General features: G+C 38.7%; 1 protein-coding gene and 1 long non-coding RNA gene across 4 annotated transcripts in view; one reads left to right on the top strand and one right to left on the bottom strand.

Annotated features, from left to right (window-relative positions):
- The window catches only part of LOC127486064 (uncharacterized), a 147,234-nt gene that overhangs the window by 121,283 nt on the left and 5,501 nt on the right, over nucleotides 1-20,450 (top strand). For both annotated transcript variants that reach the window (XR_011379212.1, XR_011379213.1), the window contains one exon: nucleotides 19,964-20,177. This is a non-coding gene — a long non-coding RNA (uncharacterized lncRNA). The remainder of the gene's footprint in view (nucleotides 1-19,963; nucleotides 20,178-20,450) is intronic.
- SYNPR (synaptoporin) overlaps nucleotides 1-20,450 on the bottom strand; it is a 364,988-nt gene that overhangs the window by 111,081 nt on the left and 233,457 nt on the right. The gene's annotated exons all lie outside the window — the stretch shown is intronic.

Raw genomic sequence — 20,450 nt, forward strand, 5'->3', positions numbered from 1 at the left:
TATTTCCGGGAAAATGGCAGGGCAAAGTCACTACGTATCAATAGTCACATTGAACATTAATGGTCTGAATTCTTCAGTTAAAAGACACCGTTTAGCTGACTGGCTCACAGAACACAACCCAACTATTTGTTGCCTACAAGAAACACATCTCTCTAACAAAGAGGCATGCAGACTGAAAGTGAAAGGTTGGAAAAAGATATTCCATGCCAACAGAAACCAAAAAAAAGCAGGTGTAGCCATATTAATATCAGACAAAATAAACTTTAATACAAAAACTATTAAGAGAGACAAAGAGGGACACTATATAATGATTAAGGGTTCAATTCAACAGGAAGATGTAACTATTATAAATGTATATGCACCTAATTACAGGGCACCGGTCTATTTAAAAGATATGTTAAGGGACTTAAAGGGAGATTTAGATTCCAATACAATAGTACTGGGGGACTTCAATACTCCACTCTCAGAAATAGACAGATCATCCGGACAGAAGATCAACAAGGAAACAGCAGATTTAAATGACACTATAGCCCAAATGGATCTAACAGATATATACAGAACTTTCAACCCTACATCTACAGACTTCACATTCTTCTCAGCAGCGCATGGAACCTTCTCTAGGATTGACCACATACTAGGTCATAAAGCAAGTCTCAGCAAATTTAAAAGAATTAGAATCATACCATGCAGCTTCTCAGACCACAGCGGGATGAAGCTGGAAATTAGCAACTCAGGAAACCCCAGAAAGTATGCAAACACATGGAGACTGAACAACATGCTCCTGAATGAACACTGGGTCATTCAAGAAATCAAAAGAGAAATCAAAAACTTTCTGGAAGTAAATGAAGACAACAACACAACATATCAAAACTTATGGGATACAGCAAAAGCAGTATTGAGAGGCAAATTTATAGCAATAGGTGCCTATACCAAGAAATTGGAAAGGTACCAAATAAATGAGCTTTCAGCGCACCTCAAGGACCTAGAAAAACTGCAGCAAACCAAACCCAAATCTAGTAGGAGAAGAGAAATAATTAAAACCAGAGAAGAAATTAATAGGATTGAATCCAAAAAAACATTACAAAAAATCAGCCAAGCGAGAAGCTGGTTTTTTGAAAAAATAAACAAAATTGACACCCCATTGGCCCAACTAACTAAAAAAAGAAGAGAAAAGACCCAAATCAATAAAATCAGAGATGAAAAAGGAAACGTAACAACAGACACTACAGAAATAAAAAGAATCATCAGAAATTACTACAAGGACCTGTACGCCAGCAAACAGGAAAACCTATCAGAAATGGATAGATTCCTGGACACATGCAACCTACCTAAATTGAACCATGAAGACATCGAAAACCTAAATAGACCCATAACTGAAACAGAAATTGAAACAGTAATAAAGGCCCTCCCAACAAAGAAAAGCCCAGGACCAGATGGATTCACCGCTGAATTCTACCAGACATTTAAAGAAGAACTAATCCCATTTCTTCTCAAACTATTCAGAACAATCGAAAAAGAGGGAATCCTCCCAAATTCTTTCTATGAAGCCAGCATCACCTTAATCCCTAAGCCAGAGAAAGATGCAGCACTGAAAGAAAATTACAGACCAATATCCCTGATGAACATAGACGCAAAAATCCTCAATAAAATTCTGGCCAATAGAATACAACAACACATCAGGAAAATCATCCACCCAGACCAAGTGGGATTCATCCCTGGTATGCAGGGATGGTTCAACATTCGCAAATCAATCAATGTGATTCACCACATTAACAGACTGCAGAAGAAAAACCATATGATTATCTCAATTGATGCAGAGAAAGCATTTGATAAAATTCAACACCCTTTCATGATGAAAACTCTAAGCAAATTGGGTATAGAAGGAACATTCCTCAATATAATCAAAGCAATTTATAAAAAACCCACAGCCAGCATCCTATTGAATGGGGAAACGTTGGAAGCATTTCCACTGAAATCTGGCACCAGGCAGGGATGCCCACTCTCACCACTGCTATTTAACATAGTTCTGGAAGTTTTAGCCAGAGCCATCAGACAAGAAAAAGAAATCAAAGGAATACAAATCAAGAAGGAAGAAGTCAAACTATCCCTCTTTGCAGACGATATGATTCTGTACTTAGAGGATCCAAAGAACTCTACTAAGAGACTATTGGAACTCATAGAGGAGTTTGGCAAAGTGGCAGGATATAAAATCAATGCACAAAAATCAACAGCCTTTGTATACACAAGCAATGCCATGACTGAGAAAGAGCTGCTAAGGTCAATCCCATTCACAATAGCTACAAAAACAATCAAATACCTTGGAATAAACTTAACCAAGGACGTTAAAGATCTCTACGATGAAAATTACAAAACCTTAAAGAAAGAAATAGAAGAGGATACCAAAAAATGGAAAAATCTTCCATGCTCATGGATTGGAAGAATCAACATCATCAAAATGTCCATTCTCCCAAAAGCAATTTATAAATTCAATGCAATCCCAATCAAGATACCAAAGACATTCTTCACAGATCTAGAAAAAATGATGCTGAAATTCATATGGAGGCACAAGAGACCTCGAATAGCTAAAGCAATCTTGTACAACAAAAACAAAGCCGGAGGCATCACAATACCAGACTTCAGGACATACTACAGGGCAGTTGTAATCAAAACAGCATGGTACTGGTACAGAAACAGATGGATAGACCAATGGAACAGAATTGAAACACCAGAAATCAACCCAAACATCTACAGCCAACTTATATTTGATCAAGGATCTAAAACTAATTCCTGGAGCAAGGACAGTCTATTCAACAAATGGTGCTGGGAAAACTGGATTTCCACGTGCAGAATCATGAAGCAAGACCCCTACCTTACACCTTACACAAAAATCCACTCAACGTGGATTAAAGACCTAAATCTTCGTCCTGACACCATTAAGTTATTAGAGAACATTGGAGAAACCCTTCAAGATATTGGCACAGGCAAAGAATTTCTGGAAAAGACCCGGGAGGCACAGACAGTCAAAGCCAAAATCAACTATTGGGATTGCATCAAATTGAGAAGTTTCTGTACTGCAAAAGAAACAGTCAGGAGAGTGAAGAGACAACCGACAGAATGGGAAAAAATATTTGCAAACTATGCAACAGATAAAGGGTTAATAACCAGAATCTACAAAGAGATCAAGAAACTCCACAAAAACAAAACCAACAACCCACTTAAGAGATGGGCCAAGGACTTCAATAGACATTTTTCAAAAGAGGAAATCCAAATGGCCAACAGGCACATGAAAAAATGTTCAAGGTCACTAGCAATCAGGGAAATGCAAATCAAAAGCACAATGAGGTTTCACCTCACCCCGGTTAGAATGGCTCACATACAGAAATCTACCAACAACAGATGCTGGCGAGGATGTGGGGAAAAAGGGACACTAACCCACTGTTGGTGGGAATGCAAACTGGTCAAGCCACTATGGAAATCAGTCTGGAGATTCCTCAGAAACCTGAAGATAACCCTACCATTCGACCCAGCCATCCCACTCCTTGGAATTTACCCAAAGGAGTTTAAATTGATAAACAAAAAAGCGGTCTGCACCCTAATGTTTATTGCAGCACAATTCACAATAGCCAAGACCTGGAACCAACCTAAATGCCCATCAACGGTAGACTGGATAAAGAAATTATGGGATATGTATTCTTTAGAGTACTATACCGCAGTAAGAAACAACGAAATCCAGTCATTTGCAACAAAATGGAGGAATCTGGAACACATCATGCTGAGTGAAGTAAGCCAGTCCCAAAGGGACAAATACCATATGTTCTCCCTGATCGGTGACAACTGACTCAACACCAAAAAGGAAACCTCCTGAAGTGAAATGGACACTATGAGAAATGGTGACTTGATCAGCATAGCTCTGACTGCTAATGGACAACTTAATACATTATCACTCATAGTATTTTTTTTTGTCTGTTCTACTTAATATGACTGGTTTAATTCTGTAATTATCACACAGTTATTCTTAAGTGTTGAAAATTAACTGAAATGTGATCCCTGTTAAACATAAGAGTGGGAATAAGAGAGGGAAGAGATGTATAATTTGGGACATGCTCGGGCTGACTTGCCCCAATTGGTAGAGTTGGAAACATACCAGCGGATTCCAATTCAATCCCATCAAGGTGGCATGTGCCAATGCCATCTCACTACTCCAAGTGATCAATTTCAGTTCACAATTGATCATAATGAAAGGACTAAGAGTCAAAGGGAGCACATAAACAAGTCTAGTATCTGCTAACACCAACCGATAGAATAAATAAAGGGGAGAGTGATCCAACATGGGATGTGAGATACTCAGCAGACTCATAGAATGGCGGATGTCCTAAATAGCACTCTGGCCTCAGAATCAGCCCTAAAGGCACTCGGATCTGGCTGAAAAGCCCATGAGAGTATTTCAGGCATGGAAAGCCAAGATACTCTGGCAAAAAGATCTCTGTGAGTGAGATCCCAGTGGAAAGAACAGGTCTTCAAAGAGGGAGGTGCCTTTCTCTGAAGGGAGGAGAGAACCTCCACTTTGACTATGACCTTGTCTAAACAAGATAAGAGTCGGAGAACTCAAGGGGCTTCCATAGCCTTGGAAACTCATAACTGGTGCATAGGGAGATTACTGATGCCATAAACAGGAGTGTCAATTGGTAAAGTCAACAACAGGAGTCACTGTGCACTTACTCCTCATGTAGGATCTCGGTCCTTAACGTGCTGTACACTGAGGCTTAATGCTATAACGAGTACTCAAACAGTATATTTCACTTTGTGTTTCTATGGGGGTGCAAACGACTGAAATCTTTACTTAATGTATACTAAACTGATCTTCTGTAAAAAAAAAAAAAAAAAAAAAAAAGAAAGAAATTTTCAATTCCCAACTTGACTCTCACTGGGATTAAACATGACAATAGGTCTGATCTGATTTCATCATCATTTAAAAAAAATCATCTATTATTTTTCACTTTATGTTTCTGTGTGGGAGCAAACTGTTGAAATACTTACTTAAGGTATACTAAGCTGATCTTCTGTATATTAAGATAATCGAAAATGAATCTTGATGTGAATGGAAGGGGAGAGGGAGTGGGAAAGGGGAGGGTTGTTGGTGGGAGGGACGGTATGGGGGGGGAAGCCATTGTAACCCATGAGTCGTACTTTGGAAATTTATATTCATTAAATAAAAGATAAAAAAAAAATAACTGAAGGGACTGAGATTCCTCTTGATCAAAGTGTGTTCTGTTTTCAACATCTCCCTTCACTCAAAGCAAACACCTAGCACCTAGCACCTCACCATCAATGGGAGTAGCCTAAATATCTGGGCACAAACAAGGAACGTGCAGAGAAACCAAGAAAATAACAAGAAAAAGGCAGAACATGTATTATGAGGATAAAGGAATTCTCATAATGAACATTTATTTTCAGATATGTTTTCAGCCTGAAAAACATTTTGTGTGTGTGTGTATGTATTCCTTATATATGATGTATACTATCTTGGTAATACGCATCCAAACAACCAATCTGAAAGACTTGTGACATATTCAGAGTAATAGAGCTCATCTTAGAAAAGGTGGGACTTGATTCCAGGATCACTCCACCAGGAGTTCTATGTCTCTCAATTTAGATTTGTCTTTCATCTCAGCATTACACCAAGGTTAGACATTTGTAGAAACAAAACTACAGAAGAAATCTGGGGATCCTGGGGCATTGTGTCAATTGTTTATTATTTTTCTCATCATCATTTGTAATTACTTTGGAGCAGATACATTAATCAAACGTCCAGTTTCTCCCAAAACTTTTGTGCATGTTTTTAGCATCTGTTGGTGAGGATCTCAGCATTTCAAAGGCCAGTTCTTAAAGGAGCTTAGTGCTAGTGGCTGGGTCTGCTCATGCACCATGGTGTTTTTGTAGCCTCTCTTCAGCATTCATGTTGCTTGTGTGACACAACTGCTACTTCAGCTTGTATTGTCCTTGGGATTGGCTCATTAAGTCTCAAGCCCAAGTTCTTATAGCTCAGTGCTCACAGACTGTCATATCTGAAGCAGCACAATGGTTTTTAATGTTTATTTCTTAATGATTCTTATAAGAGGTACAGCTTTTTTTCTTGCAATGAGAATGCAAATTTGCTAAAGTGTAACTTAACACTTCTCAAAGTGTGTTCTCTGGAAGACTCTGATGTTAGTGGATGTAATACATTAAGAAGAGTTTCTATTATCAGCTCTCTGGGAAATATGAGGTTAATAAAGACAAATGGATTTCTGTATTGCAGGACTTCTCAGAGCCTTTAATGTTCCAATATATCTGGTGATTAGACTGGTAAAAGGTATTTCTTGATAATATTTGAATTCTTTCTTTGAAGAACATTCCACAAAGTTAATGTTTCTCCAAAATCACTTTGGGGAATGTATCCTAGCTTATTCACCTATCAGGACACAACCTCTATGCTAAAATTATTTGAGAAAAGATGTTAGAGAAGTTTTGTGGCATGCAGTTGATGAGCTTTTTAGGTACATTGGTGACCAGTAGGAACTGCACACATGGAAGGGGGCATGTGTCCTCTAGCTGCCACCTCAGGCCTTTTCCACTGCTTTTCAGGGTGTTGGGCTCCATGTTCAATCAAGAGTTCCTTTCATAGATTTGCTCTGCAAGATGGAATGAGGAAAAGAAGAGAGAACAAAAGGGAGAGACCAAGAGAGAGGAAAGAAGACAGTAGGAAGAGAAAATAAAAAAGGAAGGGGCTGAGCAGGAGGGAGGGCAGAAACAATGAAGGGAAGTGTTGGAGGGAGGCATGAGGAAGGGAGGAGTGTCTAAATTGGAGTGATACCAAAGTATAAAGAAGTTGGGTTGCCTAAATACCCAGGAAGAATGACAAGTAAACCTAGAATGACAGCCAAAGTGGCATTTGTTGATAGATTGAGGTTTCATCACAGGGGGACATGAAGATGCAAAAATCAAAGAAGACCTATTATAAGACATCAGTGTCACTGACTGAACTATCTAGCAGAAGTTTGTTGACTGGAGCCGGTTTTGTTGTATAGCAGGTTAAGCCACCACCTGCAAAAAAACAAGCATCCAGTGGCCGGCTCTGCGGCTCAATAGGCTAATCCTCCGCCTGCGGCGCTGGCACCCTGGGTTCTAGTCCAGGTCGGGGCACCGGATTCTGTCCCGGTTGCCCCTCTTCCAGTCCAGCTCTTTGCTGTGGCCCGGGAGTACAGTGGAGGATGGCCCAAGTGCTTGGGCCCTGCACCGCCCTGGGAGACCAGGAGAAGCACCTGGCTCCTGGCTTCGGATTGGCGCAGCACAGCGGCCACTTTGGGGGTGAACCAACGGAAAAGAAAGACCTTTCTCTCTGTCTCTCACTGTCCACTCTGCCTGTCAAAAAAAAAAAAAAAAAAAAAAAAAAAAAAAAAACCAAACCAAAACAAACAAACAAACAAAAAACTAAAAAAAAACAAGCATCCATATTTGAACCATCCATATGGTTCCAGACCTGGTTGCTCCACTTTGATCCAGCTCCCTACTAATGCACCTGGGAAAACAATGGAAGATGGCCCAAGTGTTTGGGCCCCTGCACACATGTGGGAGACCTAGAAGAAGCTCCTAGCTCTTGGCTTTAGCCTTACACCGCCCTGGCTGTTGCTGCCATATGGGCAGTGAACCAGTGGAGGGAAGATTTCTCTCTTTATCTCTCTCTTTCTGCCTTTCCAATAAATAAAAATGTCTTTTAAAAAACAATGCTCTTGATTAAAGCTTATAGCCAATAGGGAGGGGATAATTGTTTAAAGATACCATTGATAACCAATAAAATGTTTTCTTAGGTTGAGGGGAGATCAAAATGTGTATTGTGTATATAAATGCATTACAATAGAAGCCTATTATAGTAGAAATGGTCTTCACTATACCAGTTAACATTTTGATCTCTATAAATTACTTAAGAGATAACCTGCAAGCTACAAACAGCAGACATGCAAAGTACTCATGCATTCAAATGATGGATTCTCTTCTGGCCTCACCCTCTACCTTGCTCTGAAAAATTACCAGTCATTTCATTTTGGATTGGGTCACCAACAAGGCCAGAAAGAGGGATGGACTATCCAGTGCATACTTCTCCTATGAGATATTGTCTCTTTCCCCCAATATTCTATTGTCCATTGTTGTTGTGGAAAAATATATCAAGTGGGAGAAAGAATTAGTGTTTCAGAGCCAGGTAGAGGGGCAACCAAAATTGAGCACTGATGATTACTTACAGCCCTTGTCTCTACTGTTGAAGTCATTACTCAGTGTAGGTTTAATTTTCTGAGTATGATATACAGTTCAGCACATGCTCAATTGGACATACCTCTAATGGTAGAGTTAGAAACGTGCCAGGGGATTCCAATTCAATCCCATCAAGGTGGCATGTACCAATGCCATATCACTAGTCAAGGTGATCAGTTTCAGTTCATAATTGATCATAATGATAAGATTAAGAGTCACAGGGATCACATAAACAAGACTAGTATCTGCTAATACTAACTGAGAGAATTAAAAAGGAGAGAACAATCCAACATGGGAAGCGGACTTATAGAATGGCAGATGTCCTAAACAGCACTCTGGCCTCAGAATCAACACTTAAGGCATTCATATCCTGCTAAAAAGCCCATGAGAGTATTTCAGGCATGGAAAGCCAAGACACTGTGGCAAAAAAAAAAAAAAAAAAAAAAAAAAAAAAAAAAAAAAAACAAAACCAACAACAACAAAAACAAAAACAAACAAACAAAAAAAACCAAAACCTTACCTTTCTCTGAAGGGAGGAGAGAACTTCGACTTTGACTATGGCCTTGTCTAAATAAGATTGGAGTTGGAGAACTCAAGAGGCTGTTGGATGCTACTCAGGATCTTTACCATTAGTCTATGCAGCCTCTGATGCTTTCCAAAGCAATTTTCAGAATGTCTACAGAACTCTCTCTTACTTCTTTTCATTTGTTAAAAAATGCTTTTCCTCAAGCATTGAACTAGAGAATTGTCAGTTTTGTAGCAATTTCTTTTCTTTAAACACTTTGTATCCTTGTTGTTTATTGCAAATATATTACAATTTAGTAGGATATACAACTATAGTGAGCTAGCCTTGGAACCTAATATGCTTTACGCTCCAGAGAAAAATGACTGACTTATATGTCAACTTGGAAAAGCAACTAGTTTGTAAATTTAAGGGACAGATGTTAAAAACTTGTTGGGTTTATTAAGCAATAAACAAAAAAAGTTTCCAAAGAATATTTAATGAGATAGAAATGCTAGCTAACCTCTTTGGAGCTTCTCACACTGAACATATACATCAAATTATCACACTGTATCCCAATAACATGTATAATTAAAATAATAATAATAAATTAAAAAGTCCTGCAGAGTGAAAGGAGGAACATAGATGTGAATAAACAAAGTGGTATTTTGTTAGTTCTGTTTTGTAATAATCCATTCTGAGCTGAATCAAGTTGGTACTTAATAGGTTTTCATATAAAGTTATTTTGGGGGGGGGTCACAGAAAGGTTTGGGAATGTTCTTTCTAAGATCTTCCTGAAGCAAAGCAATTGGTATTGATGTTTAGCTGACCAAGACTCTTCATTTTATAATGTACCCCAAACCTGAACTCAGATAGATATATGAACACATGCATGAATATAAGATTTTAAAACATCACTAGTATAATGTTCTCAATACAACATTGAATAATAAAGAGCTCATTAAAAGGTTATATTGTCTATTTGATAGAGATTTGGAAATATTCATGTTGTTGATTATTTTCAATAAAAATTTTCTAGATTCACAAAGTAATGTGCAACATTGTGTAGAACATGGTAATCTTAGATAATCTATATTTGTCCTTGCATAATGACATCATTAAAACCAATATTCTATATATTAATTCATATTGGTATCTAAGTAATTCATGATTATTTTCAGATTCACCACTTAATTTTAGCCACTGTTAAGGTTACATGCGTTATACACACACCCACACACATTACTTGTGTACATGTTTGTTAATTTTGAGAGGCACTGTCACTATTCTACATATTTGAATCCAGAATATACAATTCCTTAAATATTTTATGTTATAAAATAACACATTTTTAGTAAAATAAGATGTAACAATACTGGAACATATGAAGAAACTCTACTTCCTTCAAACTGTGGCTTGCTGCAAAACAGTGCATTTAGAAAGTAGCTTCAACAGAGAAAATAGTATAAGAACTTTGAAAATTAAAATTCTGAAAAGAACTTTGAAGTCGATTTCTGTTCAGAGATCATTTTTGATAGTTTGCAATAAGGTGAGCCACACTATTTTGAAAACATTCGAGTTACAAAATGCCTGGATTATCAAGAGAATGAGAAGACACTTGCAAAAACCATATCTAATAAAGAGTTTTTTTTTTTTATTGAAAATACACAGAGAACTTAAACCTCAACGATAAAAAAATCATCCCAAATACAAAATGGGATACAGATATTAACAGATACCTCACCAAAGAAGATATACACATGGCAAATAAGCAAATGAAAAGATGCTCCAAATTACGCAGCATCAGGGAGATATGAGTTAGGACAGTAATGAGATACCACTACACTTTCATGCACAGGAGAATGGCCAAAATCCAGAACACTGAGAATGGCAGATGCTGGCTAGGATGTCGAGTGATGGAAGCTTTTACCTATTTCTGGTGGGGACATAAAATGGTCCAGCCATTTGGGAAGACAATCTGCTGGTTTCTTAGAAAACCCTCTTCCCATATGTGATCCAGCAATCATGCTCCTTGATATCTCCCAAAGATGCTAAGCATATGTCACACAAACATTTATAGTAGCTTTATTCTTAACTCTCAAAACAGGCATGCAACCTAGATGCATTTCAGCAGGTGAATAGATAAACTATAGGATGTCCGGATAAAGGAATGTTATTCAGTATGCAGGTGAAATAGCTATCAAGTCATGAAAAGCCATTGGAGGAAACTTCAATAGACACTGATAATGAAAGAAGCCAATTTGAAGAAGCTATTTACTGAGTGGTTCCAACTACATGACATGGTAGAAATGGCAAAACTGAGGACACAGCAAAACAGATCAGTGGTTTCCAGGGGAGTAGGAGTTGGGGATAAGAGGTCAGTAAGCAGAACAGATACTCCACTGGATATTATTTGGTGAGTACATGTCATTATCCATTTGCCCATACACAATTTACAACACCAAGAGTGAGACGTGATGACAACTATGGACTTTTGATGATTATAACGTGGCACTGTAGGTTCATTAATTTTAACACTCTGGTGGGAGATGTTGATAATGGAGAGGCTATGCATGTGCGCAGGAAGGGAGTACATTCTCTCTTCTCTCAGTTTTATTGTAAATGTAAACTTTCCTTAAAAAGTTTTGAAAAACAAATATTCTAGGTGTCACTGCCCAATAGGAACAGAACGCAAGCCACTAATGGGAAACACAAGTGTAATTTTAAATTTGGGGTTAACAATAATGGAAATATCTAAAAGAAGTGAAATTAATTTTGATAACACCTACATAAAGCACTATATCTAAAATATTACTATGTCATTGTGTAATCAACATAAATCATTAAGATGTTATATACGCCTTCGATATTAAATCTTTGCAATCTATCATGTAGTTTATACTTACAGAATGCCTCCATTCAGACTAGTCATATTTCGAGTGCTCAGATGTCACATATAACTAGTATAAATAGCACAGTCTAGATATTTATGATTCAGACTCTTATTCAAATCATCTAGATGCTAATCTTTCCTGTTCATCATGTAGATATTTTTTGAACATCTATTATTTTATCATATTGTGCTAAATTCTCAAGTATTTTAAACACTAGATAGCATACACAATCCATTCTGATTAAACAGAGAATTTTCTGCAACTAAGGATTCTTAAAGTCATCACACCCCACGTTACCCAAAGCAAGACTTAAAATAACAAACAATGTGATTTTGAAAAGCTGATGACGATGGAAAAGGTTCACATTTACATAGCAATTATTGTAGCATTTATCACCATGTTTCTCTGTGATTACTCAAATTCTTATAATTACTCTATGTGGTAGGTACATGATATTGTACATAGTAGCTATTTTTGCAGTAATAGTGGCTGATATTCATACATACTTACTGTGTGGGCCATGTAATTTGTTAAGCAATTAACTGTCATTGTGTCACTAAATTTCACAAAAATCTTTAAAAAATAAGCATTATCAGTTCTACTCTCCAAATGAAAAAATAGATTCAAAGAGATCATCTTATACAAACATATTCATAAGTGGGTTACATTCCTGTTCATACATGTAAGGTGCCACAATACATGATCTATTTTATAACTGTTAACTTACTTGACCAAAGCAGCTTTCTTCTTTGGGGACTTTTTAAGGGACTTAAGAAGCTGAGCTCACTTGCTAGTAATAATTGGAAATGTCACGAAAGCAATGAATGAGCACAGGTCAAACTGGATGGCTCTGATAGGTGAAGACAAGAGAGCTGGAACATTCTAGAAACACAGCTAGTCGGAAAAAAAAATCTTCTCTTCAATGCCAGCATTTCTCCAATTTGTACTCATTTTACTAAACCTACAGTGATAGGATCATGATAGCTCACATCCACATGCATAATAAATATTGTCATAAGTTGAGCACTTTTTTAAAAAAAATTATATACTTTGGCTTCTTTGATTCTTGAATCACTTCACATTGTGAACAGAGAATATGTTATACCTACTTTACTGCTGAAGGGAAAGCAGATGGACTTGTCCAACATCAATTGCTAAGTCAAAGATCCAAAGTCAGATCTTTAAACTCTGAATCTAGCTCTCTTCTTTCTATGTTGTTTCCTGGAATCTGGTACATGCAAGATCTAGGAGTTGTGAGATGACTGTAGGTACACAAAATACTTTTCTTTATTTTTGCATCACCTAATTATTTCAATGAAATTCTGCACAGGCTAAACTATATACTTAGGTTACCAGGGTGAATTTAATCATTTGAGGATGTTAAGTAATTAATAATCTAGGTGGTAAGCAGATATGGAAACTGAATGCCTTAAATAGTGCCATGTATTTCCTTATAGAAACTGTCACTTGGTCTTTGTATTACTCAATAGATATTCCAATGGGTCAGGTCATGTATTTTATGTTTTATTTGATTATAAAAGGAAATTTAATCACAATGGCAAATAGTGTTGTAACACCTTTAATGTTGCATTTTCAATTGCCTAATAATTCTTGTATTATTATCTTCTCTGCTCCACTGGATTGTGAACTTCTAATAGACAATGGCACTATTTAGTGATATTTGTAGGTGTTAGTGTGCCTCCACATTTATTTCATTCAGGTTAGTTTACGAGAAGGAATCTGAGACTCCTTTAGGTAACCTCCAGAATAAAGCACATTTTTGGAAAAGTACATATGGACAGAACTCTAAGTTAAGAGACAGAGGTAGCCCAAGGGAGCAACTCATTTCCTCTCTCTCAATATGCTGGTTTTTTGAGATGTCTTTATTGCTCTGTTGGCTGTTCTCCTTCCTCCTGCTGACATCCTTTTTTTGTTTCACTTTTTCCTTCCACATAACTTTGGCTTATTAAGTGCTCTTTGGGCCTCACTGGCCTTGATTGTAATCCCTATCCAAACTCCTTCTTATGCTCCCTCTAGTTTCTCAGTGCAAATTCCCTAGACAGGGATTCTGATTAGTCTAGTGCAGCTTTCTACAAAAGATCATCAATCACTTATCAAAAGAGTACAGCACAATGTACCTGATAAAAATTTCAACTTTACATATCCAAAATAAAACAACTGGTTAGTGTCTCACCAACCTCCCTCTACCACACTTCCAATACTTGGGCCCCAGTCTTGATTGATTGGGTTATTTCCGCAGCTTATCGCCCATATGTCTAACAGCCACTTCCATGAGCATGCCTTTAAAAGTTCATGTCAGAGACAGTAGCTAACACTGACAAAAAAAATCATATTCTAAATCTTTCCAGTTTTCTCCATATCAACCAAAAAACTCCAATTAAGCCACCAAAATCTCATGACTAAAATAACTGTGAAAACTACTCTCCTAGTTTCAAGCAAAGGATGTCCATTTCATTTAGAATAAAGTTCAAGCACCTTACAGGGCTTATGAGGCCCTATCTGATACTGGCCCCTGCCTGCCTCAATGCATCTTATTCTGCATCTACCCAGAGATGCTTTCATCATTCTTTTCTCTGTTCCCTTATACCAGGTGCCTTCCTGCACTTGCCCTTATACTGCATCTGCGTGTCATTTCCAGATCTTCACACAGTTCACCCATCTCATCACTCAGGTCTCAGCTCAAATGTCCCTCATAAGAGGGACCTCTTGGGCTAACCCCGCCCTTGGTATTCTGTATCACTGTCTATTTCTATTATGTGCCCCCATTGTTACATAACTTAATCTTGGTCTCTTGCTTGTTTATTTTCACTGTTCGTTCCCTTCACTACAACTGAAGTTCTTGAGAAGGACCCAATCTCTCTTGTCCTCAATAGATCTCCAGTCCCAAGAACAGTTCCTGTTCCAAAGTGGGTATCCAGAAATGTGTTAAATGAATGAGTCTCTCTTTCTGCCAGGAGCCATTCATACACGAACAGTTGGCTAATAACACTGATGCTCACCTTCTATCCAACTAACTAAGATGAGTGGGCCCACTAGTACACAGGTGTGGCTGAGCTGGGCTGATGTTTGTTGAGGGCACACATCCCATCCTCCACTGGTGAGATGCTTGGCAATCGCTGACCCAACAAGTGAATAGGTGAGGCCTTGGAAGTTCAACACATCTCTGAGGATTCCTGCTGGTGTATAGTGAAGCTTTGAAGGAAGAGCTGAGTGTGCTTATTTTTTCCTACTGTCTGCATTTCTCTCCCAAAATGCATTATAAGAAGTGCCAGAGAAACACTGTTTATCTGGCTCATGGCATTTGGTTGAAAATTGAAGTGATTCTTAAAACTACAGAAACACAGTCATCTGGCACCAGTGATGAGTCTGAGTTATGAAGGAATTCACATTACATTTTCATTTAGTCTTGCACAACATAAGGCATTTACATTCATTTTCTTCTATGATTCTATTTGTTCCAATATGGGATATTTATGGTTTACTTTTTTTGATGTGTATAAAGCAAACATTAAACTAATCATTCTATAGAGAACAAACACTCCACAGAGGGTCTGAATTCCATTTCTAAAGTTCATGGTAATCACAGCAGTAATTTTAGATTTGGAAGAAGGAAAGTTCATGTCAGAGACAGTAGCTTGCACTGACAAAAAATCCTATTTAATGGTGTATTGTTGGTGGCATTCATTCCCTCTTGACAACTGCTGTGGTGCCTCACATAAAGATATAAGAAATCAGTCCCTTCTCATGTTGGCGATAGACTAAATCTCAAAGAAACAAGAATAAATTCTGGAAATTAATCCTGAAGATAAACTCTTCAATGAAACCTTTCTATCTATGAGTGATTCAGAAATAAGTTCTCTTTGTAACCACTATTAAATGGATTCCTGTTAATGCCATTATTTAATGAGGGTTGTTAGGATGAACATTATGATACAAATTAACTTAGATATGAATTCTCAACAGTTCTATCACACTGTGTAAATATTGAATTGTTAATTTAGAGATTGATTACAGACCTTCATGTCATCAGTAAAGAGTAACAGGACTTTAATTATAACTCTCTGCCTTGTGACTATGTGCAATGGTCATATTGGGTAAGGACTTTAGGGACATCAGTACAAATTCATTTATAACCAAGGATTGGTTGTGGGTGGTAGGGGGCTATGTAATCTCTCTGAGTCTCACTTTTAGCAATATTGAGCTATTCTTTAAAAAGAAGAAACTCTATGAAAAGAGAGTCTGTTTCCTCTTCATTTTTAAGTTCCTGTCAGTGTTAAGCACCATACTGAAAATGCGTTGTGTAGATAAATAAATCTTTCAGGAATGCGCTCAGGAATACTGATTTAATACATCAGCTGGGTTAGGGTGGCCAAGTGAGAAGATGGGTTTGTCAATGATTATATTTAAAGAAACTTGAGTATACTCTTCGTCAAAAATTTTAGCTGCATGGTAGATTTACTTGTAGTTTTTTGAGTAACTGCCATATTGTTCTCCCTAATGGCTGCAATAATTCACTCTCCTACCAGCAGTATATAAAGAATTCTCTTATCTCCCCACCCTTACCAACATGTTACCTTTTGTCTTTCTGATACCAGCCATACAGAGTGGAACAAGCTGCTATATCATTTTGATTTTGATTTGTGTTTCCCTGATACCTAGTGACACTGAGCAGTTTTTCAATGCATTTGATGATATTTGTACTTCTTTTTCTGAGAAACATCTATTCGGATTCTTTGCCTGTTTTTCAACTGGACTGATTGCTATTTTGCTGAGTAGTTGGTAGACTCCAGACACAAAGAAAAGAAAAGGACATGGGAAGGCTGATTGCCTGCTATGACCAGTTGAAACTAAGGAGCAGTGCAACTAAAGTTCCTTCATTGCAATCAGAGATGTTCACATCCCCTGATTGGTATCTGGGGCCTCTTTACTCTACTCCCGCTGTTTTCCAGAGTCCACCTCTTTACCAGAGAAATGAGTATCTCCCATAGCTCTTAACCCATGAAATAACTGTATCTTAGAAAACCCTATCATTCGTGTGACTCCTTCACAGCCAGTCACAAGTGACAGCTACCACTCTGGCAGAGCATCTTTCAAAATGAAATACATTAAATTCTACAAACTGAATCAACAACAGCTTCTTTATTTCAAATTCTTGCTAGTTCACAAAGAAAAAAGGGAAATCATTAGCTCCAGCCTGGAGCTTTTTTGTCTTTAACTGTTTATTCCTGGATTCAAGAAATCAATTGGAAGAAAATGCCAGGAATCCAAGTCCCAAAGACCACAGTGTTCCCAGAGAACATTCCCTCAATCTCCTGGCCTGTCTTACTTGCCTGCTATGGTGAGTCAGCTATAAATCTAGGAGCAAGGAAGGAGCTCTATGGCTGTGGCAAGTGGTCAACTCAAGTGTATCTCTGCTGTCTTCACGGTGTGGCGGCCAACATCATGGTCTTTGGAGGGAGCCAGACCCACATATTCAAAGTCTGCCTTGCACTTTTCAGTTTTGTGAACTTGGGAAACTCATCTAACCTCAGAAAAGCTTAGTTTTCTTATCTTCGGAATTGTAAGCAGTTATCTCATAGGGGTATTATTAGCACTAAGGCGTCTAATAAATGTAATATGCTTTGCAGTTTCTGATGTATGGTAAAACTATCCATAATGGCTTTTATTTGATGAGAATGATGTTGTTGATGATGATGGCCTTCATTATCATCTTCATCATCACTCAGTGTTTCTAGAAGGAGTTTGGGATGGTGCTAAACAAGTCCATTGAGACCCCTAATTTGAGCAGGCTTTCGTGTGGTATTTTCCAGTTCTGTGGCCTTCAACAAAGCTTGTCTCTGTGTGCTGATCTATGATGAAGGGAACAAAAAGCATGAGACGCTGACTCTAGTACAGTGCTTTTGTAATAATCAAGGGGACAATGACCCCAGTGAATCGTCAATCATTATATGGAAATATATTATACACACACAGACACGTGTGCACTAACAGGACAATGTCTCTGATTTATACTGTTACTTCTGCTTGACCTAAGGGAAAAGAGCAACAAAGACTTCAGCCTTTTTAAGGGGTCATGCTCAAAACCCCACTGTGGGAGGAATAAAACTGTCTTAGTTTGCTCATTACTACTGTAGTTAAATTACGTATCGTATTTTAACAAGTTTATGGGCTTTCTAAGAGTAATAGTTACTGTAACAGAAAATATAAACATCCACTTGCTCATTCAGCATACTTTTCTGTTTTATTGTGTTAAATATAGTAAGTAAGGCAAGTATTTGTGTAAAACGAAATGTAATCCCAAATACTTTTTTTAAATCCATCAATGTTTAAACACAAAATATCAGGCTATTGCAAACTGAAGCTCTACCCAATTCTTTTTAGGTCAGCAATAATTTAATTTCTGCCGGTCTTAGAATTATATGGGTGCTTACTAAAATGTTAGTCCTGGACCTCACCTGTATTGATGCTGACCTGGTATGTCTGAGGTGGAATCTTGGAATCTGCATTTTTAAAAAACTTGCTACAGGATATGATTCAAGAAGGGAGCCCCTGAACCTCATGATTCTAAGGTCCTGTGAATTCCCACAATAGGGTCTTGGAACAGAAATTAGGTATGTGATTCCTAGTCTTACAAGTGTCACCCCAGGCCCTGATGCTTTCATGTCCCAGTTCTATGCTACTGGAACATCTGGCTAATGAGTAGCTTCAGTACTTGCTTCCTTTTCCTTTGACCTTGCAACTCCTAGAGAATGCAATTCATCCCATGGCTCACAGAGTGCCACTCTGTCAGGTAGAAGGTGAGTTTGGGGCAGGAAGGGGAATCCCAGGTCTCCACTGATGGGAAACTGGCGCAGTTCACTGCATGGCCCAGCTACCTGAGCCAGGCTCCACCCCCATCCTAATGGGATTGGCTGCTCTTGCTTCCCTGCCCGCCCTCAGGCAAAGTTTTAAAAGGGCCTGTTCCTGAACACGTGCTCTCTTGGCCCTTCTCTCCTGCTCTCTCTCAGCTCTGCTCCTTGCTCTCTCTTGCCCCTTCCCTCCTGCTCTCTCTCTCGGTTCCTCTCTCCAGCCTCCTCCTCTGGGCTCTTGGCTCTTGGCCCTTCGCTTCTGCTCTCTTTTGGTTCCTCTCTCTAGCCTCCTCCTCTGGTCTCTTGGCTCTGCTCTCCTCTCTCCTCTGCTCTGCTCTATCTTCTCTCCTTGCTAGCTCCTCTCCTCTCTGTTTCTCTCTTATTCCTTCGCCGCCCCTTCACTCCTGTCTGTAGGGTGTTCCCCAATAAACCCTTTCCCTTACTCCGGTGTCCGGTGTGCTTTGCGACGGCTAACATTAAGATATAACATCCACTAGTAAAATGACACCAACTTGACTTTGTAAGGTACACTGTGTGTAACTTCCAGCCATCTGCTCGAGGTGATACAAAGAAAGGTCCCACATTTCTCGCTTCCGTGAGGAGAAGGCAGCAGAGATAGAGGTTAATGGGATCATGGAATGGGCACTTAGCATTTAAAGGCAAATGACATCATGGATAGACAGGATGTTTCCTTGTCACTTTCTCAGCTATCACGGATTGGATTCCTTTGTGCTTTTCTAGGCCACTCAAGTCAGTCGTGCAGCTCACCATCTCCTCTCTCTCCCTCTCTGTCCTGTTCTAGGAAAGAAAACAGATATAAAGAACTTATTTTATAACATTAAATAAAGAAATGTCTGTGTTCCTCTAGGGTACAAGGTTTCTTCCAGGTAATGAAGTTCGTCCCACCATATTCACCCCTGACTGCTCTGTAAAATTACACACAGTGAGACCCAGAACTACGTAAAAAGCCCACTCAGTACTACTGATTTAATCTCTGCCCTTTGTCACCACCCTATGGGAGCTCAACAGAAACAAAGGCCTTGATTATATAAACTACAACTATTGTCAATAAGTGTTCTAATCCTGGTCTCTGAAAGCCTGTTGAGATTTTACCTAAATAGGACTTGCATCAGAGCAAGCCCTGTGAATCTGAAAGAGACACACAGGGAATAGTTTTATTGAATTTCTGCATTGCCTCTGCTCTTTCTGGAGCAGAAGTAGCTGGAGCACCACCAGGATTCCTAGCCAAGGTCAACTTCTACCATTCTCCAGGAGGTCTAATTCTCTCTTAAGAAGACTTTAACCAAACTTTCTCATTTGTAGATGAGGAAGGTGGGATTGAGCCAAAGGTGCTGTGCTAATTATTGCCTGTCTTTTTCCCATTCCTGCCCCGCCCTACTCTGCATCTCTAGGGTCTGATCTTGACCAACTGCTTCCAGTAACACTCAGCCAATGGGAAGCTCTGGGAGGAGACTGGAGGGAAGGAGCCAGTGGGCAGCCAGGTTATTTCTCTCCCTCATTCTAATGCTGCTTTGGGGAACATCTCTGGCAGCAGCAGCTGCTTCTCCTTGGTTCCTGCTCCTACTGGACACTTCATCTCACCATGGTCCCAGCTTCTGCAGACAGGTACCACCTTGCATTCTAATAGGATCACTCCCTCCTTTATAGCTCATTCTCAGCAACTGTATTTTTTTTTAAAGGACCAGGTATCATATATGTTAGACCTTACAGGCCAAGAGGCAAACAACTGTATTTTTTTTAAAGGACCAGATGTTATATATGTCACACTTTGCAGGCCAAGAGGCAAATTGAGGATATTTTATAGGCACAAGATAGCATTTAATATATAATCATTTAAGGGCGGGAATTTGGCATGGTGGTTAAGGCACCACTTGGCAG

The sequence above is a fragment of the Oryctolagus cuniculus genome, chromosome 10 (genome assembly GCF_964237555.1).
Source record: "Oryctolagus cuniculus chromosome 10, mOryCun1.1, whole genome shotgun sequence".
NCBI lineage: Eukaryota > Metazoa > Chordata > Mammalia > Lagomorpha > Leporidae > Oryctolagus > Oryctolagus cuniculus.